Source organism: Cryptomeria japonica, chromosome 1 (genome assembly GCF_030272615.1).
Source record: "Cryptomeria japonica chromosome 1, Sugi_1.0, whole genome shotgun sequence".
Taxonomy (NCBI): Eukaryota; Viridiplantae; Streptophyta; class Pinopsida; order Cupressales; family Cupressaceae; genus Cryptomeria; species Cryptomeria japonica.
In genome coordinates this window covers 502,605,450-502,622,967 of record NC_081405.1, presented here as the reverse complement: position 1 = coordinate 502,622,967, position 17,518 = coordinate 502,605,450, and the positions used below count along the sequence as shown (strand labels likewise).

General features: G+C 37.2%; 1 pseudogene; it reads left to right on the top strand.

Annotated features, from left to right (window-relative positions):
- Positions 1-1,859, top strand: LOC131078161 ((R,S)-reticuline 7-O-methyltransferase-like; annotated as a pseudogene).
- The last annotated feature ends 15,659 nt before the right edge of the window (positions 1,860-17,518 follow it).

The window sequence follows — 17,518 nt, the reverse complement described above, 5'->3', positions numbered from 1 at the left end:
TGTCGTTTCAAACCCAATCTCTATATGTATTGTAATCCTTGGCCCTTCTAAACACGTATATCTCAAAGTTGGAAATATGGATGGTCCAGCAGCTGATAAGCTCTCCAACAATGGAGAAATCTGTGATTGCATGTTTGAGAGTGAGGAAGAAGAACTAGCCGGGCAAGCGGAGGCATGGAAATACACATTTGCGTTTGTGGAGTCTTTTTGCAGTTAGGTCCGTTGTTTTGCTCGGAATCCCCGACATCATTGCGCGCCACGGCCCCAAAGCAACGCTTCCCCTCTCACAAATCGCAGCGGAGCTTCCCACCCAAAAGCCCGACGTCAATTGCCTCTTCAGAATTCTGCGCTTCCTCGTTGCCAAGAATTTTTTCAGGGCCGAAACGAGCGGGGGCGGGAATGAAATGAGCTACGGACTAACGCCCGCTTCTAGATGGATGGTAAAAGACGGCGTGGAAGCGCTGTCGCTCTCCATGACTGCCATGCTACTCGTGAAGAACGACGTGGCCAGCGTAGCGCCGTGGCACCGGTTCAACGAGTGCGTCCTCGATGGCGGCGTGGCTTTCGAGAAGGCTAACGGCCTTCATATTTGGGACTACGCAGCGGCGCACCCTGATTACAACCGCCTGTTCAATCAAGCAATGGCTTGCAACGCCAACATCGTGATAAAGGCCATCTTGTCTAAATACAAGGGGTTTCGGGGCTTGAATTCCTTGGTGGACGTCGGAGGCGGCATCGGAATGACCGTTGCAGAGATCGTTAAGGCCTATCCGACTATAAATGGCATCAATTATGATCTCCCCCACGTTAGCAAAATAACTCAACTTATGGTTCTTGTAGCAACAAAATGAATGGCCTTAAATGGACTCGCTTTTTCTTTTATGGACTTAAAATCTTCTTGTTTTCCATAATGCAGGGGTAAAGCACGTTGGAGGAGACATGTTCAAAGAGGTGCCATCAGCAGACGCTGTATTCATGAAGGTTGGTGGATCGAATTCGGTGTTTTTTTTTTTTTTGCATGTATGACTCTTTGCACAGAGGAGGATTTTCAATGGGTCTTTTGTCATTTTGTTGAAATTTTGCAGTGGATAATGCATGATTGGGCGGACGAGGACTGCGTGAAGATTCTGAAGCAATGCAGAAAGGCAATTCCAGAGACAGGGAAGGTGATCATTGTGGATACGGTTCTGAACAGTCGAGAGAAGACGGCGCTGGATCCTAGTTTGGGTCTTGTGTTTGATCTTTTAATGATTGCTCACAGCTCTGGTGGAAAAGAAAGAAGTGAGGAGGAGTGGAAGAATCTGTTAAAGGAAGGAGGATTTCATCGTTTAAATGTTATTACCATACCAGCGTTACAGTCTGTAATTGAAGCTTTTCCTTATTAGCCGCTCTCATGTGTACCTAAGCCTCTAAACCCTATCATTGAAATGGAGGTACTTTTTAACTAGTACAAATTCCAAGCATAGTTTCCCTGTTAACGCGGAACAGATTGCCTTAGGTTAAGGAAGAAATGGCTGTGAAAGCCAGCTTTGAAAGACAGTGAGACACGTGAAATGTCGTTGGAGAGAAGCATGTGATCCACATTTGTCGTGAAATACGACTTTTGTCGTCTACAATAAAACTGCACCAACACTAAGTACTGAAAACGTTTTCATTGTTGTGTTATATATAAGTAGCATATGGGTCCCACCAAGATAGGACAACTGCACACCGTGGTGATAAAGAGGGCTTTTTCTGCATTATATGATTTATGAACTTTATTATGTACTTGCACAGGTAAAGTTAAAAAAGTCCATGTGGGGCTCTTCATTGTTATGACAAGATGACAAGATACTAATGCATTCATCTACGTATTTCAATTATGTTTGAAAGCATGAATCAATAGGAATGTAAAATTAAAATATGTTAGATTTGTTTGTTTATGTTTTTATGTATATCTATTTTTTTAACAATTGAAACAGTGATTTTGGGATGATGTCATCTTCAATTGTTTGTCTAATTTTTTTTGGCAATTTTATATTACTATTGATTAATTTTTAAAATATGGACAATTATGATTATTGTTTTGCAATAGTAGTGCATAGTGTCACACTTGATAGTGAGCCATTTGCTTTTTTTTGGAGCCAACTAATAATTTACCCTTTTTTCCAATGCATTAAATATTCAGTAGACAATAATCATGTGACAAGTACTCAAATGGGCTAAAAATGTCAAGCGCAAAATTACTTAATAATTATATGAATAGACATAAAAAAATTGATTTAATTTATTGCTTTTGGGCTCTTTGTGTAAAAGTGCAAAAGTGCTAAAAGTGAGAAAAGGGATAACTTTGGAAAAACAATGGAAGACTCTAGTGCATTAAAGAATACATAGTGTAGTAGACAATAATCATGTGACAAGTATTCAAATGGGCTAAAAATGTCAAATACAAATCAAATTTCAAGATCCTTGAAAACAACACATGTGAGCAAAATTACTTAATAATTATATGGATGGACATCAAAGATTTGATTTAATTTATTGCTTTTTGGCTCTCTGTGCAAATGTGCAAAAGTGCTAAGAGTGAGAAAATGGGTAATTTTGGAAAAACAATGGAAGACTCTAGTGCTATGATAATTTATGGGAATAAAGAAAAAATATTTCATGCAATCTTTCTTTTTTGACTTATTGTATACAAATACTATTTGAAATAGATAGGGAATTAAAGATTTTTTCTTGAGATCTAAGATTTAATCTTGCAAAGATTTATTTAACAAAGAGTTAAATGAATGAATTTGAGCTAGAGAAAAGCATTTTTACCACATAAAAGTATTTCTAACAAGCGCAAATCAGAAGTATTTCTAACAAGAATAAATCAAAATTACGGAAGGTGAGCTGTATAAAAGCATTCTTGGTTCACAAAGGTGTTAACAAATGTACACACTTTTTTGGTTATAATGTATATGTATAGTTTTCTAACAATTTTGTTGAATTTGGTATTGCATAAAAGCATTTCTGTTTTACAAAGGTGTTAACAAAGACACACACTTCTTTTGGTTATAATATCATTGCATAATCTTTTTATTTGTTTTCTTATCTATATGTGTATATTCCAATGAACAATTTTTTCCTATTAGTATTGTTGAGATTATTGATAAATAAATCTCAAATAAAGCTTTTTTTTGTTTTTTGTTTTTTAAATTGTTGTTAGTATTATCATTTGTTATTGTTAGATGCCCCTTGCAAAAAAAACTGAATGACTCATGATAGTTTGTTGGCTTTTAAAACCAAGCATACATGTATTATCTACAACTTGATGTTGAGTCATTCTCATTTTTCTTAGGGTTTGCAGTCTAGTTCACTTAGCGGACTTCGTTATTAGAACCTGCTTTATGATTTCATACTAGTTTCTATTTGTAAGGTTTAGATTGTTTGCAGATAGCTTCATTACTAGCATTAGTTCACAAATAGATTCAGTTTCAGTTGCTCAAAGGTATTGGATTAGTTCACTTTGTGTTACTTTGGCAACTTCAAGATTTGAATCTTTTGTGATTTTCATGTTTAGGTGCAAGCTTAGATTAGACTAAGATTAAATATATGTTTTTCTTGATCTAAAACTAAAGTATTCAATAGGCTTGATTCTTTGGAAAGATTTAAGTTTGTAGATCTGGGTTTTTATTTCATGGATGAATCTATTTGTTTCTCTGACTTGTTTATAGATCAGGTGTTTTTGCGTTCCCGATTTAGGGCATGTCCCCTTGCAGTTGCTTAGCTTATTTTGGCTAGTAGACGTTGTTCAAATTTTTAGCAGCAATTTGTGGAGCTAGTGGTCCCATAGACAATAAAATTTACGGCTTGTTTTTAGCAGTCCTCTTAAATAATATTTCTATATCAAATTGTTAAAGATATTTATTACAAATAGAAATTCTATGCAAAATTAAAGGCAAATTAAAAAGAGAGGAAAAAAAATGGTGAAGCCACATGTGCCTTTTCCTAATAAGCAGTGGACGTGCATGTATATAAATTTTGTAGGTGTGGATAGAAGATCAATGCATGGATGCAAGAGGGTGAAGAAGACAAGATCTTTGCATTGTGTCATGAGTACAAATAATTGCCCATGGACATTGTACATTAGGGATTATTCATGGTTTTGGTGTGATTGCATTTTGGAAAACTATGGTAATTGCAAGAACCAAGAGCTTGGATATGTATGTGAATGGAATTTGGTGCCACTAGTTGTTACTGACACATTCGAGGAAAATGAGAAAAATGAGGACATATATATGTGTATTTGAAATGTCTAGAAAGGAGATGTACTTGATTAGGATGTATGCATTTATTTAAATGCATGTATGTGTGTAAGATATTTAAATTTGGATGTATATACAGTAAATTACTTGATGTTTGTATGTGTATGCTATTTAAATTAGGATGTATACATATATTAAACTAGGACATACATACACACGTGCAAATTTGCAATTGTCTTAAGGGGATGTACAATTTGGATGTATATATTTAATTAAATGAACGTGTGTAAGATATTTAAATAATAGGATGTATGTAAAGTAAACTAGGATGTATTCATTTAATTAAATGCACTTGTATGATATTTAAATTACCTGATGTATACATAAATTAAACTAGGACATGCAAATGTGTAAATTTGAAAATGTCTTCAGGGGATGTACAATTAGGATGTATGTTTTAAATTAAATGCACATGCATGTACGATATTTAAATTAATTAGGACGTACATGTAAAGTAAATTTAAAGGATGTACACTTTTAATGTACACTTTTAATTAAAAGTGCACATGTGTGTACATGATATGATATTTAAATTTTAGGATGCACATGGAAAAGAAATTACGTTGTACAATTAGGATGTCTTAAGTGGATGCACAAATAGGATGTATATGTAAATGAAATGCACATGTAATTATCTATTTAAACAAGGACCTAATATGTAAGAGATATTTAAACATCTAATTTGTATAATTAAAAATATTTAAACATATATAACACACACATATATAAACATATAATCTATATATAAACATACATATATAATGTGCATGTACATACATGTAGACATATAATCTATATATAAACATGATACTCAAAGTAATCTACATACAACATCTAATCTACATGTTCAAATGTCAAACATATAGAGTATATAAATGTCAAACATATAAAGTATATAAATGCCAAACATGTCAATGAAATAAACATGTCAATGGTTCTAAATCTCACAAAATATATGTATGATGTCTTGTCAAACACACATGTATAAATGTCAAACATATATAAAGTATATCAAATGCATATATAAAGGTAAACAAACAACATGCATGAGAAACTCTATATAAATGAGTGTAAACAACAATATATGTCTAAGAAAGTCCATATATATATAAAGGTAAACATGTGTGTATTACAGGGACACATGCTCTAAGTGGCAGATTGATCATCATGTTGGCTATGAACGAAGTGATCCTCTGAGTGAGAGTCCTTGTCCAATGGATACCCAATTGATCCCTATAAAAAGTAGAACAAATTAAATATCTTTACACATGGATATTAAATCAAATACATCATAAAATATATGTACATGTAAAATAATAATACATATATACGTATATACATTTACAAAATATAAAACCCGCTTGTCCACTAGCAGGTGTCACATTGAAATAATCTCGCCTATGCACAGGTTCTGAGCTCAAGCTAGGGATAACATGAGGAAATTGTTACATGTGCACACATTTTAGGATTAGTTCAATAAATTAAAATAGTTAAATAGAAATGATGAATTAAATTATAAGCATCTTGACATTTTTATGTATCAAATAATACGTGCATGTACCTAGCTGGTATTAGGAGGTATAGTCTGATCATTTGAGCCTATGATCATATCTGCCACAACAACTGCATTTGCATATCTCTCTCTGATAGTCACAATCAATTACGAGTGTAAGGGGCTATGCAAATGAGTGGACATCTATGAAGTGTCGAATCCTAGTAGCATATGCACAAAAACAGTCTAGATAAAATCCTATAGCTACTACTTAAACGAATTGAGGCCCTCTGGTGTGATATGGACCTGATCAACTCGTATCTCCTCCTCTACAGCAACAGAGTGATCTACAGGCAAGTCACTCGAAGCATACAAACTGATGAGAATGATGTGAATGTCCTGACATGTGAGTCGCAATAGCTTATGTGTCTCTAAGAATCACATCTCTGACCTCATCTAATGGTATCTGAAATCAAGATGAAATACAATAGTATGCATGTAATAGGTCCTTAGATAAATGCTAAGACATCTATACATGTCGAGCACCTCCCAATATAGCTGCTACGTCATATAGTGAGGGGATGCTAGCAACAAAATAGTGATTTGAATTGGTCACCCTGTGACTACAAGATAAACCTATGGATGGTCTTGGGCGTGGTCGACTCATCATGTATTTTCCCATCCTATCAGAATAAATCATGGATGCTACTACTGCAATATCTCCAATGATGTCAGTTGCTTCTCTCTAAGAATCCATCACTACCTGATCTATTGTGGGGGTGAGGGTTGTGGATATCACTGAAAATATCTGGCCATCATAGCACATGTGTATGGGTGCCTATCTGTCAACCCTACGATATAGATCTCGGTCAGCCACTCTCCCTCACCCCTATCCATAATAGCCTAGAAGGTAAAGGTAGTTGACCTTCAAACCCAAGCGGAACTCAATGTACACCTACTAAGAAAAGTATAATGGTATCTAGTTGTTATTAGGATAATGACCATGAGCAACTAAGAAACAAGGGTATATCTTCTCGGCCACTTCCTAATCTATGAACTGTGTCACCTGATACCCTCTAACCTTATCTTCTCTTGATACTAAGAAAATAATCATTCTTTAATGAATTCATTGGGGACATTCCTCTACACCTCCTCCAAGGAAACATTACCACTAATATCATCTTTCAACTACCTAAAAATTACATCTACAACATACGAGGCATATGATGTGTGAGTCCTCAGCCTATGTCTAAAAGTCTCTAAACTAGTCAAAATGGATTGGCATGTATGCTTGTACACACCATTCGTGCGAGGATCATCTAAAATGAATCTAAACTTATGTATCTCTTTATCACTATGATGAAATATAGCATCAATATCAAGATTTGCATCCTGATATGCAGGTTGTGCATCAGGAGCCTAATCCTCCATTTATCTAGGTGGACCATAAAGCAAGAATTTATGTATTTATACAAGAACACACACACACACACACATGTGAAGAGCGTGAAAATTTACTTAATACAAAACTAAATTTAAAAAAATACTAAGTTAAATTAAATTAAAACAAATTAAAAATACTTAAACAAATTATTTATATATTAAAACATTTGTTAACTAAATTTAAACTTGAACTTTAACAAGTTGAAATTTAACTACTAAACAAATACTAAAAATTTAATATCTAACATAAAAATTAAATTTGAAATAATTACATGTTAAACATGTTGAAATTTTAAGTTCTACATTAAAAATACTAAACATTAAATTTAACACCAGTGTCCTATGGGGTCCTAAAGGGCCACACATGTGTTAGAACACCATATGACCCCTTAGGACACCAAATGACCCCTTAGGACATCATATTGGCCTAAGGGGTCATATGGTGACCTGAGGGGTCATATGGTGTTGTTAGCATTCATATGTTGTCCTAAAGGGTCATATGGTCTTGTTAAGGGTCACATGAGGTCCTAAGGGGTCACCCATACATTTTCGAACACCGTATCACCCCTTAGGACAACATATTATCCTAAGGTGTAAGATGGTGTCCTAATGGGTCATGCGTTGTCATTAGGGGCCATATAGGGTCTTAAGGGGCCACACATGTGTTAGAACACCATATGACCCCAAGTAGGATGCCATATGAACCATTAGGACATCATATGGTCCTAAGGGGTCATATGGGGTCCTAAGGGGTCATATGGCGTCATTAGGGGTCATATGGGGTCCTAATGGGTCATATGGTGTCATTAGCGGTCATATGGGGTCCTAAGGGGCAACACATAAATGTTAGAACACCATATGACCCCTTAGGACATCATATTGTCCTAAGTGATCATATGGTGTCCTAGAGGGTCATGTGGTGTTGTTAGGGGTCATATGTTGTACTAAGGGACCACACATGCGTTAGAACACCATATGACCCCTTAGATCACCATATGAACCATTAGGACATCATATGGTCCAAAAGGGTCATATGGTGTCCTAAGGGGTCATATGGCATCACTAAGGGTCATATGGGGTCCTAAGGGGCCACACATGTTTTAGAACACCATTTGACCCCTTAGGAGACCATATGAACCATTAGGAAGTCATATGGTCCTAATGGTTCATATGTTATTCTAAGGGGTCATATGAGGTCCTAAGGGGCCACACATGTGTTAGAACACCATATGACATCTTAGGACACCAATTTGTCCTAAGGGGCCACATGGTTTCCTAAGGGGTCATTTGGTGTTGTTAGGGGTCATATGGGGTCTTAATGGGCCACACATTTTTTAGAGCACCATGTGACCCCTTAGGACACAATATGAACCATTAGGACATCATATCATCCTAATGGTCCATATGTTGTCCTAAGGGGTCATATGATGTCATTAGGGGTCATATAGGGTCCTAAGGGGCCACACATGTGCTAGAACACTATATGGCCCCTTAGGACACCATGTGACCCCTTAACACATCATATTGTGCTAAGGGGTCATATGGTGTCCTCAGGGGTCATATGGGGTACTAGGAAGGGGCAACACATCTGTTAGAACACCATATGACCACTTAGGACACTGGATATGAACCACTAGGACACCATATGGTCCTAAAGGTTTATATAGTGTCGTAAGGGGCCAAACAATGTTGTTAGGGGTTATGTGGGTTCCTAAGGGTCCACACATGTGTTAGAACACCATATGACCACTTAGGATATCATATGACCCCTTAGGACATCATATTGTCCTAAGGGGTCATATGGTTTCCTAAGGGGTAATATGTTGTTGTTAAGGGTCATATGGGGTCCTAAGAAGGGACACACATGTGTTAGAACACTATATGACCCCTTACGACACTATATGAACCATTAGGACATCATATGGTCCTTAGGGATCATATGGTGTCCTAAGGGGTCATATGGTACCGTTAGGGGTCATATGGGGTCCTAAGGGACCACACATGTGTTAGAACACCATATGACCCCTTATGACAACATATGAACCATTAGGATATCATATTGTCCTAAGGGGTCATATGATGTACTAAGGGGTAATGTGGTGTTGTTAGGGGTCATATGGGGTCCTAAGAGGCCACACATGTGTTAGAAGACCATATGACCCCTTAGGACACCATATGAACCATTAGGATATCATATTGTCCTAAGGGGTCATTTGGTGTTGTTAGGGGTCAGATGGGGTCCTAAGGGGCCACACATGTGTTAGAACACCATATTACCCCCTAGGACACCATACGACCCCTTAGGACATCATATTGTCCTAAGACACCATATGGTGTCCTAAGGGGTCATATGGTGTCATTAGGGGTCGTATGGGGTCTTAAGGCCCCCCACATGTGCTAGAACAACATATGACCTCTTTGGACACCATATGAACCATTAGGACATCATATGAACCATTAGGACATCATATGGGTTGAACGGGTCATATGGTGTCCTAAGGGATCGTATGGAGTCCTAAGAGGCCACACATGTGTTCACCATATGACCCCTTACGACACCATATGACCTCTTATGGTGTCGTTAGGGGTCATATGTTGTCCTAAGGGGTCATATGGTGTTGTTAGGTGTCATATGGGGTCGTAAGGGGTGACACATACATGTTAGAATACATATGACCCATTAGGATACCACATGACCCCTTAGGACATCATATTGTCCTAAGGGTCATATGGTGTCCTAAGGGGTCATGTGGTGTTGTTACGAGTCATATGGGGTCTTAAGGGGTGACACACATGTTAGAACATGATATGACTCCGTAGAACACCATATGAACTATTAGAACATCATATAGTCATAAGGGTTCATATGGTGTCATAAGGGGTCATATGGTGTCATAAGGGGTCATATGGTGTCGTTAGGGGTCATATGGGGTCCTAAGGGGCCACAAATGTGTTAGAACACCATACGACCCCTTAGGACACCATATGATCCATAAGGACAACATATGGTGTTGTTAGGGATGAGGTCCTAAGGACCCACACATGTGTTAGAACACCATATGACTCCATAGGACACCATATCACCCCTTAGGACACCATATGAACCATTACGGCATTATATGGTCCTAAGGAGTCATATTGTGTCCTAAGTGGTCATATGGTGTTGTTAGGGGTCATATGGGGTCTTAAGGGGCCACACATGTGTTAGAACACCATATGACCCCTTAGGACACCATATGAACCATTATGATATTATATGGTCATAATGGTTCATATGTTGTTCTAAGGGGTCATATGGTGTTGTTAGGGCTCATATGGGGTCCTAAGGGGTCACACAAGTGGTAGAACACCATATGACCCCTTAGGACATCATATTGTCCTAAGGGGTCATATGGTATCCTAAGGGTCTTATGGTGTCATTAGGGGTCATATGGGGTCATAAGGGACCACACATGTGTTAGAACACCATATGACTCCTTAAGACACCATATGATCCATTAGGACATCATTTGGTCCTAAGGTGTCATATGGTGTCCTAAGGGGTCATGTCGTGTACTAAGATGTTCAAAGGGTTTATAGAGGTCTTAATTTAAATTGAGTTTAAGTTGACTTAAGTGGACAAATTTTAAAAATTTCTATTGTTGTGTAATGTAATACAAAAAAATTTCAAAAGTTTTCTAATAATTTTGTTACATGTTTTCTATTTTTTTTATTATCTAAGTTTTCCTAATAATTTTGTGCACATGGTACAATGTAGGTTGAATGGCAGGTCTTGAGAAGTGCTGACGAGCACTGCTGACAAAAAGTACAAGGGGGGTTTTCTCTAACCACCTAAGTGGAGCCTAGATTGACAGTTGAGAATGATATCTCAACTGTTATTTTGGACTTATATAGCGTCTGTTGAAAAAATGATTTGTTTAAGGTTTGCTCGAAGGCGGGTTTGAGAAAACCCCATTTTGGGTTTGGGTTCGCTCAAACTAGGGGGTCATATGGTAGTTTAAGTGAACCCCCCTTGGTAGTTCGAGCGAACCCACGTAGTTCATACAAACCACCTTTGCAATTTTTTTTCAAAACCTGTGATTTTCCTTTACAGGTAAAAGTGGGAACCAGTATTTTGAATCAACCCTAGAGTTGCCGATGCAATGCCTACAATTGGTTCCCTCATGCAGATGCTCACAAACAAATAGAAATGTGAGTTCTTAGTTGAGCATCTTTTAGTACTAGCATACGATGTCCCCAAATCTGAAATAGTATGTGTCCTTGTTGGTCTTGATTCTCCATGGTATCAAGAAACCTTTTCCTACCTTTGAGATATCATCATTCCCCCTCACCTCACTAAAAACCAACAACAAACATTCATTTGTCGATCCACTCTCTACACTATCCTTGTTGATACCCTATTTTGAAGGAACTTTAATAGAACCCTCCTAAGCTGTTTAGACAAAGGGGAGGTTGAACAAGCACTGGATGAAGTGCATGAAGGTATTTGTGGAGTGCACTCAAGCGGCCTCACGTTGGCCAAAAATCTATTGCGTACAAGATACCACTAGCCCACAATGGAAGAGGATGCTTATCATTATGTGAAGAAATGTATCGCTTGTCAAAAATATGGTGACAAGAATCATGCACTATCTCAGGATCTGCAGTTGTTTATCACACCTTGGCCCTTTCCTCAATGGGGGCATGAGCTCATTGGAAAAATTCATCCCACCTTATCCAACGAACACAAGTTCATATTAAATACCATAGATTACTTCACCAAATGGGTGGAATCCATACCACTCACTTTCACCACTAGCAAAAAAAATTCCAAGTTTATCCAGAATTACCTAATTTGGTGCTATGGAATCCATAAAGTTATTATTACAGATAATGACAGATCATTCAAAAATCAGGATGTCAAAGAATTACACAATAATTTAACCATCCAACATTCCTTTTCCACCCCATACTACCCACAAGGCAATGGTCAAGTTGAGGCTTCAAATAAAACCCTTATCAATATCCTTAAGAAAACAGTCAATGAAGCTACCTGTGATTGACACTTGCAACTCCATCCTTCCCTTTGGGCCTATGCACAATCATTTACACCCCCACAAGAGCTACACCATACTCCTTAATCTTCAATTCCAAAGTTGTCCTACCCCTTGAGATTAAGATCCCTTCACTCTAAATATCATTGTACAACATCCTTCTTAATGAAGAATATAGAGTGGCCAAGTTACAAGAGCTAGAACTGTTGATTGAAAGGCATGTCAAGGCCTTAAATCGCCTATAGGTATATCAAAATAGTCTACCATTGAGCTATAACAAGAACGTCAAAACCCAAGGATTCAACATTGTTGACCTTGTCCTTATGGAAAATCAAAGAAATCTTTAGGAACATGACAAGAAAGGCAAGTTTAAGCCTAATTGGCTTGGACCGTATGCCATCACTACAAAACAAGGATCAGGTGCCTATATGTTGGGTACACTTGAAGGATCCCCTTTGGATGAGCCCATGAACATAAGTCATTTGAAAAAATTATATGCCTAGTCTTCAGAGGTTACTAGTCTTCAAAAATTAAAAAAAAGATCAAAAAAATTAAAAAAATTAAAAAAGCTAAAAGTAAAGAAAGAAATCAATTCCTCCATCAATGAAAACCACTTTTTGGTGCTATGGGCAAGTACCTTGGTGAAAACTTGGTTTCAAGTATCAAGGTAAATAAGTCAGATCCATTGTCTCTTTGGACACTCATCACCCTGCTTGCATAACCTCTAGCCCTCCCACTTGACATCCATATTTTTGTGATGTAAGCCATTAATTAGCCTCCTCTTTACCTTTGCCCTGCATCCGTATTTCTTTAGTCATGTAAGCCATTAATTCAACATCGAGTGCATCATCTACCTTCTTGAAATCCATATTTCATTAGTGATATCAAGATTAAATTTTCCACTTAGCCCATTATTCACTCCCTTTATCTGTGCAGGTTGCTTCCATCTTGATCAGCCATAACATCCTCCTTACATCCCATCACATTGAGCTTTCCCTCATCACTAAGCTATGAATAAAGATCTTTCTAGTACGCTAAGATTTTTTTTCCCATCATGTTGTTCTTTCCCCCACTCTTTGAGCTTATCCCATCAAGCTAAGCTTCTTCTTGACTTATGCGTCACCCAAACATCCATCCACACAGTGCTAATCAAATCCCCAAAACTAGATTTTATATTGCACCTCCAACTGTCGTACTACCTAAATCAGTCCAATCAATTACCTTTTCCCATCAGGATGCATCCTTCTCATGTCTAGCATGCTATCACAACCCTAGTCCTACTTTTAGCAAGAGAGATGAGTTGGCTGGGTGTATATTGTTTGCACGATTTGGTCTTTTTTGTTTTGATTTACATTTTGTTTCCTAGGACTACTCCTATCTAGGACTACCATGATCATTCTATATCCTAGTATTTCTTGGGTTGGTGTATATTGGGGCATCTTTTGTGGTATGGTGTGTTTGAGGGTTTCTCTTGTATGATCCTGCAGTCCCACATCTACATCATCATGATGTTTACGAGCCTGTGTGCATTGAGATACCTATTGTTTGAGCATCTAGTCCATGCCTTGGATTTCCAATACAACATCCTGATTCCTATAATCAGTGGTGTAGATCATCCTTGGCAATATCAAACTATGTTTTCATTATCATTTAGATGCATTCATATCTTTATTGTTATTATTTTAACCATGATCATTTAGATATGCATTTCCATATAATTGCATCTTATATCTGCAGTAGGTTCATTTATAGTTCTAATCATTAGTTATATTTACAATTAATTTATTAGGTTCATTTCTTGTCATTTAAACATCACATATTCTTATTTTTTTATATCATCATTACACATCAGGTAGTTGCATTCATTTACTATCCATCTCATCTCCAAAAATGCATACTCATATAGATCATATATCAATTCATCATATCATAATCATTCAAATCCCATCCTGCATACATCATAGGTTAGACATAATCATGGCATATCACATAATCACACACATCACATAAAAAAATATAAATCCATCTTGCATCCACAACATGTTAGAAACATAACATATAAACATGTGCATACATCTCATATAGGTATACATACATCCTGCATCACAAACATGTCAAACAATCACCATGCATCTCCATAATTATAAATCATACATCATAAACCATCCATCATAAATCAAGTCCATAATAAAGTCCATAATAACATATATATATCCATCATCATGAAAAATCATGAATGATACAATATATATCAAAAAAAGTGTCCAATCATAATACAATGGTACACCCTCGAAGGGTCAAAATGTCACACATGTATATGAGCACTAGCCTATGCTCTCCATGTCTATAGAACCTCATGAGGGACCTACTGGTGGAGGTCTTGGGGATGTAATCCTCACCGACTCCCTCAAAGTTTGAGTCTGCGTTTGTCTAGATTGGGTCCTCTCTACAAAACTAGGGGCTCTCTGATCGTCTAATAGTGCTCTCTCATCTAAACTCTTGTAGTATTGAGCCTCCCTAAGGGACTTGTCTGAGGCTTTGTGGGAATCCATGAACTCCATAATAAATTCATCATATGTCCTAGATTGATGGCTTGTTGAGCCATATCTCTCTTCTCCTGCAGTTGAGTCACATCTGCCTCCACTTTGGTCAAATGGGCCCTCAGTGCCTCCAACGCATTGTCCATCCATTACATCTCCTCCCCAACCCACCTCATATTATTCATGGCTCCCCCACCCATTACTGCATCCAATAACTCAAAGGTGGTCTCCACCTCTGTCCTGTAGTTGTCTCTCTCTAATAATGACAACCTCCAAATCTAGTCTCAATAGATATCCCTCTGCTCGTACCCTCTACCTTTCTGTCGCTAGCTGATCTTGTAGGCTCTTAGTTCGAGCCCTCTTTGTGTCTCTCTCCAAAATGGTTTGATCCAAAATGGCCTAAAAAATACGTCCCTATACCTACTCCCCCCCCACATGCGCATCCATAGGCTCTACCCCTCCTCTTGGTGGTCCCAGTACTTGTACAACTAATTGTACCTGCTTAGCTGGAGTCTAAACCTATCACAATGCCTATACATATACTGGTATTATTGTTACTACCTACCTTCTCCCTCCTCTCCTGGGCACACAATGACTATTGCTAGCCCCATCTCTCTCTCCCCTGACTACCTCATTCATTGAGGATGCTATCTCATCTGACTCTAGGATCTCCAACACTATGAGATGACTTGGCCTATGGGCCTCCCACAATGTAGCATAGGCCCCTGTACACCCTGGATCTTCTATCTTCGTCCTCTCCTAGGTAAAAACACAAAATTGTGTCACGTTTCAAGCCAACTTATCAATACAAGTGTATTTAAGTAATTATAACTAAAAAATAATTTTAGTCAAACATATGGTCTATAGAGATTCATTATAGCTATCTTATATAAGGGTCACAAATTTTCCAATTGGAATTGTCTACTAAATGTATATTTTATACCACTTTGGGTCTAATCACCAAAAAAAAATATTGAAAAACTCAATGTTTCAACAACTCCTACTCTTATAAATAATATTTTTTTGAAATGTGAAAATACCCTTTATAGATCTATAAGTGAATTTTCTAAAATATATATCTTTTAATATTTTAATTAGTTTTTATATTTTATTTTTATTGAAAGTAGGTCATCATCACTAAAATTTAAGGTTGATTATATTGTAAAGGAAAAAATACTAAAATATATTGAAATTTTTTCATAAAAAAAAATTCACTAGAGAAAAGAGTCTATTTCAAGATAATATAATTATTCTCTAATTTGGATAAATTATTAAGAAAAAAAGTGACACCAAATGCAAAGAGTTATATTTCAGTACAGAAAACTTTTCAAATTTATTGAAAAATATATATATACATAAAAATAGTTAAAAATATATTTTTGCACTAAAGTTTCAAGTTATCAATATACACAAAAAAATTGAGGAAAAAAGGTAAAATTTACTATATAAAGTGTGACACCTCATCTAACTTCAATTTCAGTATTTTATCAACAACTAAATTATAGTGTTTACTTTATAAGAAAATATATTCAAACAATTTTTAATTTTTAAAAAAAATTACAAACATACACAAAAAAATACATATATTATTAGTTTACATCATTTCAAAATTCAAAACATATATTTCCCTTTCTATTGATTCAATTTAAAATTTGAATTAGCATTGGCCATTTCTTTTATAAAAGTGTGACACAACTTTGTGCTTTTACCCTCCTGCCACACCACTATCTCTGTACTTGTCTAGCTGAGGCACACACTGCAAATGGCCCAATGGTGTACCCCTAGGTGGTTATCTCTTCGGTAATCCATGGGTGGGTATGATCCTCACCCACTATATCATGCCTCCGGCCAAACTTCCTTTTCACTTTGTGTGGCAGATACTGGTTGATCACGTGCACGGTCCTATCGAATAACCAACACTAGCTCTATACCCATTCAAGAAAAATGTCACGAGTCCATCGCTCATAGTCTCTGTAAGGGTTCCATGTGAACTCTATCATCTCATTGAAAATGCACCTCCATAACTAGATAGCACTGACATGTGTATATTGGAGGAGCCCCTTGTACCTGTCCACATAAGGGTACTTGATCCTACATGCCTATGCCCCCACTCGTCATGTCACTTCTATGTGCTCCCAAGCCTAAATGTGTAGGAGCGTAACGCTAGTCTCAAGGTTCTTATAACCTTGGTAGACACACATATGCATATCATGATAGAGCTGCCCCATTATCACAGCTCCCTACGCATACTGCACACCATCCTCCAACATATAGTAGATGCATTTGCTCCATCCTATCGAGAATCTGTACCCACTAAGGTTGGGTATCATCCTCATGTTGATGAGGAAATATATGAACAAAACTAGTTGGGGAATCCCTCATTGTGGCTCCATTGCTCTCTCCAAAATCATGTGTTTGGTCCATGGGCAAGTCATTTTTGCAACACACACTTTGAAGGTAGAACTCTCTATTCTCAAACCATTACTAAAGGATAACACCTCTAATAGGTACCTTTAGGATCCACCAAACATCAAGGAGAGTGATGTTGGCTTCACCTGTCAGTAGGCGAAAAGTGCACATCTCATTGTGATAGAACTCAACTAAGGAAGTCATCATAGTTGTGTGGCATTGGATCCAAGGCCATTGTGTGACAAACCCCAACCCACACCAAGATAGTAGTGTTTTCTTTATCCCATCCAACTCCCTAAACAATGCCATCAT